At 33.4% G+C, this 7,567-nt stretch overlaps 1 protein-coding gene across 2 annotated transcripts in view; it reads right to left on the bottom strand.

Annotated features, from left to right (window-relative positions):
- Positions 1–7,367, bottom strand: part of LOC138712141 (cytochrome P450 4C1-like) — a 38,302-nt gene extending 30,935 nt beyond the window's left edge. The window contains exon 1 of one of the 2 annotated variants that reach the window (XM_069843607.1): positions 7,231–7,367. The gene's annotated coding sequence lies outside the window, so the exon portion shown is untranslated. Of the gene's footprint in view, positions 1–7,030; positions 7,164–7,230 lie in introns of those variants that run through there. The other variant, XM_069843608.1, reaches the window with a different exon arrangement.
- Positions 7,368–7,567: the final 200 nt, after the last annotated feature.

The following is a 7,567-nucleotide window of genomic DNA, read 5'->3' as shown; positions in this document are numbered from 1 at the left end:
TATTTGGAGGGATGTAAGCTGGAATTAGTTTGAGTATTTCAGCGGAATCGGTATTATTTTTGTTCATACTTTTCTGAGAAATATCGAGTAAGTCGTATGGAAACAAAAAATTCGTCTCAATAATCTAAATAGTTGGGATCTGGAATGGACAAGGCATTTTTAATATCTTATAATATAGGAACCAAAGGAATTTATTCTGTCAACTCAATAGAATGAACGTTGTTTTTGCAACGAGGATTCCAAATTTTTGTAGCACATTCCACTTGCTTCTAACCAGGTGTAGGCCTAACCTAAAAATAGGTGGTTACTTGAATAATTTCGAATTACAAATCCAAGTGCTTTGTAAGCGGAATTAGTAATTGTTAAAATGGGGGGTTTGAAAGTTAAATTAATCTCAAATTCGATACCTAAATTAATTAGCTATTAATTTAAACAATCACACACACTACCCACAATATCTGGTTGCTACAAGTTAGTTAGTTCGAATCAAGTTGATCACGTGATGGGAAAGTGGACACTAAAGTTGACGAGTCGTCAACTCAAATTCTGCCAAGTTACAGCTTGACTTTCCCGACCACATCACACGGGGAAAGTCGAAGGAAAGTCGACTTGCTTCAAGCACTTGACTGCTGTAAACTATCCCCATGTGAATTGGCCTTATAACAAGCCAATGGGCGGAGCCTATCAGTGCGGGAGTGTATTGTGGGATGCATTGGCTCACGGTCGCTAAGAGGTAAGATGCGCGTGACAGAAGGTGATAGGTAGGGGTGGCATTTTAGACTCTTGTCTTCAATCAATGCTTTCATTGGATTGGCCCCCCTCCATTAATCACTTGCGCAAAGGGCTTATTTCAGTTCCTATAATCTACAGATTCTAGAAACGGAGTATAGAGTCATTTTCACCAACGCCGGTAAATTTAGGTACTTCTTACTTCAATTTTCTAAAACTGGGTTAATAACATTGTCTCATCCACCGGCTTAGTTTAGACGGTAGCGCGTTTGTCTGCTGATCCGTAGTTGCGCTCGGGCGTGGGTTCGATTCCCGCTAGGGCTGATTACCAAGGTTTTTTCCAACCGTAAGGCGAATGTCGGTAATCTGTAACGAACCCTAGGTCCCATTTCGCCAAATACCATATCGCTATCACTAATTTCATCCGCGCTAAATTAATAACTTTTTGATTAAGCGTCGTTAAATAAGTGAAAGGAACATTATTTCGGATAACACTGAGGACTGTGTACACTATACAATTTATTATCTTAGCTTTCTGGAACTTAGATTTTGTTTTAATTTACTTTCATCCTTAAAATTCTCATCTAGAGTTCCTCGATATTAACTGAGACACAGATTCAAACATCACCTACTTTGTATCATATACCAAGAAGCACTTAAAACTGCTTTGTTTTCAGAAAATACATGTTAACAGGTTTTCCCTATTCCTCAGTGATAAACTAGTTTTAATAATAATTTGTGTGTATTATGCAATTTAATAAATTATATTATAGAATTATATAATATAATTATTATAAAGTTATTTATCAAATTTGTTTAACATCTGTATAAAATAAGCAGGCCTATAGTTTTCCGTTTCATAGGAGATTTGCTTTTTCCATTTTCAGTGCTATCAAATCGTTACATATTTCAATTGTTGATGGAATCAACGTCTCAACTTTCATTCTAAAGGGACTACAGAGTGAATTCAATAGTGTCATTAATATTTTCGTCTCCATTTCCATCTAGGATTCGCACGATGTAGTCAGCGTGCGCAAATTTTGGGACATACTATACACAGAATGTTAGTTTGGACAGTAGATAATATTAATCAAAATAAGTAAAACAAGCTAGATAAAAGATAGATTGTGATAAATGTGAAAGATAATATCGTATTTATAGGTAATTTTTTGCATGTCGCAACGGTAAAACTACCATACATCGAACATAACAGACAAAACATTACGATTTTTAAGTGTTTACATCTTACTCCAAGGTCGGAGGATGCCATCTGGCGGTCTAGCGTTCAAGGTCAGTTAGTGGCTTGGAGAAATTACATCGGCGAATTGAGAATGCGGGTTACAGATTCATGAGCCACCAAGAATTGTAACGAACGCGTGTTCTTTACGACGAATGGCTGGAAATTTTCTTTTAATTATAGATCATTACATTGTCGCATTGCTTTGCCTCTGGAATTCGTTACCTAGTGACGTTAGGGTTTGCCGGACACTGTCACCAGTGTTGCCAATTCAGCGGTTTTCCCGCTAAATCTAGGTTTTTTGGATAACCGTCTCGCGGGTAAAATTATATTATCCCGCTTAGCGGGAATATTAGCGGTTTTTAATCTTTAAAGTTTCTGAAATGAAATTCATATTAGTTTTAAAAGCGGCCTTCATAATTACATTTAATTCGTTCAGTGTGTGTTTTGTGAAATAATGGATGTGCCAATGTAGTGTTAATTCCATATTATATATGTTACCGTTAAAACCCGAAATCCGTCAAAACCAGTTTCAACTAGTAAAAACTAGTTTAAGCAAATAAAGATAGATAGAAAGTGAGTTTTCGTATGACCTAGAGTCAATGTCAGGTTAGGTTTGTTTTATGTTTTTGTTTGGTAAACTGGTTTTATTGGGTTTTGGGTTTTAACGATAACATATATAAAGCAATAATAATTTAAATATGTTGTGTCTGTGATAAAAATATTTAAAATTGCTCTATAGCGCCACATTGGGAATGATAAAAGTGTGCAATATTCGTTACATTGGAGGGTGGATGTCGTTACATTGGCGGGTGGATGCTCTGTCTTGACCATTATTATTATTATTATTATTATTATTATTATTATTATTGAATAATAAGTACACATTAAAATCTAGAGATATTTGTTAGAAAATCGCGGGTTTTCAAAAGCTATCTAGCGGGATTATACGAACAACTGTTGGCAACACTGACTGTCACAGTTTAATCCGTTTCTGAGAAGTTGCTAGATTTATCCTCATGTTTTTATCTTTAGTACTTCGGCAATAACTTTCTTGTGTCAGATTAACCCTTTCTCTTGTCCTTGTGTGTGTATTTCTTAATATATGTTTTATTTTCTTGTATAATTCCTTAATAAGTTAGACTAATTTTTATTGTTTTGAATTTCTGTTATTGTTGTTGTTTAGACAACTCTCGGAAGATAGGTCTGAACCTCACAAGCACCACTTATGAGGCAACTAGGTCAGGAGATGATGGGTAGGGTTGCAAGTTCCTTTCCCCCTCCATTTCATACATCGCCGATTAGCTACATGTTACATTAATCAGACTTCAGATGCATACAAACAATTTTTCTTCCTCTGACACATATCGTCAAGTGAGATGAACTGCCTGATAATAGAGATACATATTAGCCAGAATCTCATTATATTAGATTAATTTACAATACTATGATGTAAAATTTTTGTTGTAGTTGAATTGTATTTCTGGTGGTGTGGAAAAGAAGGTCTGATGGCTTTGACTGCAATAAAATGAAAGAATGAATTATTTTTTTTTATTAAAATAATAATAATACCTAATGAAATAATAAAGAATGTGTTATAAAATGAAATAAAATAAAAATAATAAGAAATAAAAACGAATTTATTTATTTATTTATTTATTTATTTTTCTAATAATTGTAACATAAAATATAATATAAACAGAAACACTTTAGCTTGCCTCCTGAAAGAATAGAACTTATGCTGTATAATCGGTTTAAAATTGTCTTTGTTTTCTACAAAACTGAATGCATACAAGGCGAATTGTGGGACGTTTCTGACACTACATTCCAATGTATACAAAAAGAGGTGAAATCAATATAGGGCCAATGTTAACGACAAACTAGAGAAACGTTGAATGCTAAGACAGTATTAAGAAATTACGAACACTAAAAATTAATCGTATGAAATATTATTTTATCAGTAAACATAGTTGATGCACAGTTACAAATTAATACACAGAGAACCTTATCCTTCTTTAATATATCGAAATAATTTTCAATTTCATAAATTAATTTAAGTGCATAATTTATATATTATACTCGTTTTGTCAGAATCCAGATGTTTGCCCTTAACTCAACCAATTTTCAACATATCTATGTTCCGTTATTTTAATTTTAAAGCTAAAATATAGCTCTACAGTACTGTCCAGAATCAGACTTCAGGTAAATAAGTAATATTTTTAGTCTATGTTCAAATGTATGTAAGAAGTTTTAAAGCTATATTAGTACAATATAATTTTTGTACACAAAATATCTAATAGAGGAGCTTTATTCTAGTAATCTTTGTAGATAATGTACAGGGACATCATTTTATTTTTACTTCAATTTTTATTGTACCTGAGTTTTTGAATGTACTTCACTCCCACCCCTTCTACTAAGGAAGTTCCAACTCCACACAGAACCAAGACCGCAGATAGTAAGCAGTACTGAGTTACTGAGTATAGTACGTTCCAGAAATATGTTCGCGTTTTTCAGTGACGAAAGAGCTTTCAATATTGAATCATATTTTCGCACAGGTACTGTCCGTTTGCCTACGTCGCATCCCGATTTCCCCCACCTGCTTCTACTCGCCCCTCTGTAATAGCTGGGCTGTCTTAGCTCTTTTCTGAAAACATTAATTTCTCTTAGGAATTGGAAGTTTACGTAATATTATACAGCTGTTTAATTTAACTTAAATAAAAGGGCCTCGTTAAGTAATTAACTGTCACGTGATTTCCTCCCTTTCTACAATCCTGCGGCATAACCACTTGGATGGACAGTAGATAGCATGTCTGAGTAATTTTATATTTTCGGGTCGGGCAGAAGTGAAGATTGAATTTACAGTACGTAGAGTAGGTACAGAATTATTTCAACATGAGTTACTAGTACGAAGGACGAAACTAGCAATTGGAATTAGATGCAATAGTCTATAGTGCGATAATATGCACAAAAGAACTGAAGCGTGTATCGAAATGAACGGCCACCATTTTCAAAATTGTGTTTAAATATTCATATTATGATTATTTTTCAATTTAACTTCTTTCTCTATATTGTACGCTAATGTGCTGTAGACAGTATAATATACACTGCATAATGAATACGTTCGCATGGATAACTCACTTCGTGAGTAAATACACTTATTCTTAATACAGTACTGTACTTTGATTAAAGAAAAACCTAATGAAAATTATCAAACTCAAAATCGCGATATTTCCTAGTTTACGTAAATGGATGAACTGCTTTTCTTCCCTCCTATACCTAGTCGAGTGATTTGTGTTTTACGCCAGAATCATCGAACTCCAGTCTTGGAGGGGGGAGCAAGCGGTGTTTCCGGTTCTCTAAAGGTATAGACAGGTTAATATTAAAAATGTTAGTAAAAATAAAATGATATCCCTGTATATGTAAACATGGACAAAAAATTTCATAAAGTTTTGTTCAGTAGTGTCAGAATTATTATCGATATGGATTTTCAAAATGTAATTAGCGGGGAAAGAGCGTTAAATATACTTTATATTATGCACTGTAGTGCCATGTGCAGAGTCTTACATTAAAATAATTAACCTTAAAAAATAGAGATATTGAAATAGTTATTTCACCGAAACAGATTTTAATAGTTAGTGTAAGTTTTAAATAGTATTTTGAAAAGTTGATTCTTTTTAAGGTGATAAGCTGCACACTAGCATGCATTGATGGTTGGACGGTATAAACAAATTCTACTTAACAAATCCTCTATCCAATGTACGAATGACAATTGCAATCTGTAGGTTTCATGTGTACTGATTGTCGGAAGGTGTAAACAAATAATTCTCTTACTTCCCCGAGCACGTGAACAACTAGCAAAATATTTGGCAGCCAGCTTTTAGTTCATTGTGGGAAGGAGGAAAGTCTGTGCTGAAATTAATGGCTAAGTAATTGTGGATAATGAATAAAGGATACTTTATATGAAGTAACAAAAAATATAACACAAATGATTCTTTAGTGTCGATTTCAAAATGAAAAAAGTTTTAATTTAATACTAAGTGATACAGCTTACAGTAGTAAAATATTTGGAAATATTTAACATTTTTTTCCTCCATTACTGTATCTTGTACAATAATAAAAATTCGTACGTGTAAAACACTGTCCTTCTGCTATATGAAAAAAAAATTACGATTTAAAAAGAATATTTATATATTTTTTTAAAAATTCAAAATGGTGGCAGTTCACTGTGCAGTGATGAAGCGTTTCCCTCATAACTCATAAACTTGTCAACTTTTTTATGTTCTCTCTCTTTTATTTTATTGCTGAAACTTATGTTTACAATATCATGCTCTTTCAACTACATTCCTTAATAAATAATATATTTTTTTTTACTTTGTTTTAGAAGAAAATACTGATATTTGACCATTTTTTAAATGAATTTATATTTTATCAGATAATCTATCAATGGCAGAGAAGTGATCTTGCATCGTATTGTAGATATGACGTGCATAAATACACACAAAAAATTTCATCACTGAATGTTGGATAGTTTTTGAGTTATGTGGGAAACGTTTCATCACTGCACAGTGAACTGAATTTGGGGGGGGGGAAGTAAATATTTTTTTTAATCGTAAAAATATTTTTTTCATATAGCAGAAGGACATTGTTTTATACTTACTAATTTTCATTATTGTACAGTATACAGTAATGGAGGAAAAAATGTTGAATATTTCCAAAATTTTACTACTGTAAGCTGTACCTAACCCCTTAAAATAGAAACAATATCTTCCACTCGTACATTATGGAGGGAGTGTGGTAGGTAGCATTTGTTTATACCGCCCGATCATCAATGCACTCGAACGTACCTACCCTCTATTTCTCACAAACTCACTGCACACAAAATACTTTTCACACTTCAATACACAACAGACAGATTGATCAACTTTTATCTGCGAAACTTTGCACCGTTACGTTCCCCCGAAGCACTCTTACCCAGATCACGAATACCGGTATCTCTAAACAACGACCATCAAGTTTACTTACAATACAAATTGCATAGGACTCAACTAAATTAACTATACTTACACTTGAAAAATTTCCCAGATATTTTTGTTTAAACAGCACAATCAACTAGAAAACGCAGTGACATTCAAGGCTTGATTTATGAGTACGATGATGTTAAATTTAATGTTCAGATAAGATAAGATAGAACACACGTGTCAGAAGGTCTTCTTTATAACAAATATGCATAGCCTACTATATAAGATTCTTAAAATGTGATTTACCGTTTATTTGAATCCAAGCTCTCTCTGCGCCGCTCTTATCTGCTTGAGCTGTGGAGTTACAGTGAGATGTGTAGGCTGGACCAGGTGTCCTTATTTAGTGGTTTTGCTGCGTCATTTTATGGTTTCTTTGCGTCATTCACTGGTTACGCTGCATCATTCTGTTCAAAGTGCGTTCTATTGTTATCTAATGATACAAAGGTTGGGGCTCAAAACAAGACAACTTTCGTTACTTGCAAATAAACACCTCATTACTAATCTGTAATGTAAGGTATTAGAATTCATTCATTTTTTTGTAAGCTACAATAACCGTTCGGAGGCAATGACACGACCATATTGC

The sequence above is a fragment of the Periplaneta americana genome, chromosome 13, assembly GCF_040183065.1.
Source record: "Periplaneta americana isolate PAMFEO1 chromosome 13, P.americana_PAMFEO1_priV1, whole genome shotgun sequence".
NCBI classification, from domain to species: domain Eukaryota; kingdom Metazoa; phylum Arthropoda; class Insecta; order Blattodea; family Blattidae; genus Periplaneta; species Periplaneta americana.
This window is presented reverse-complemented; position numbering and strand designations above follow the sequence as displayed.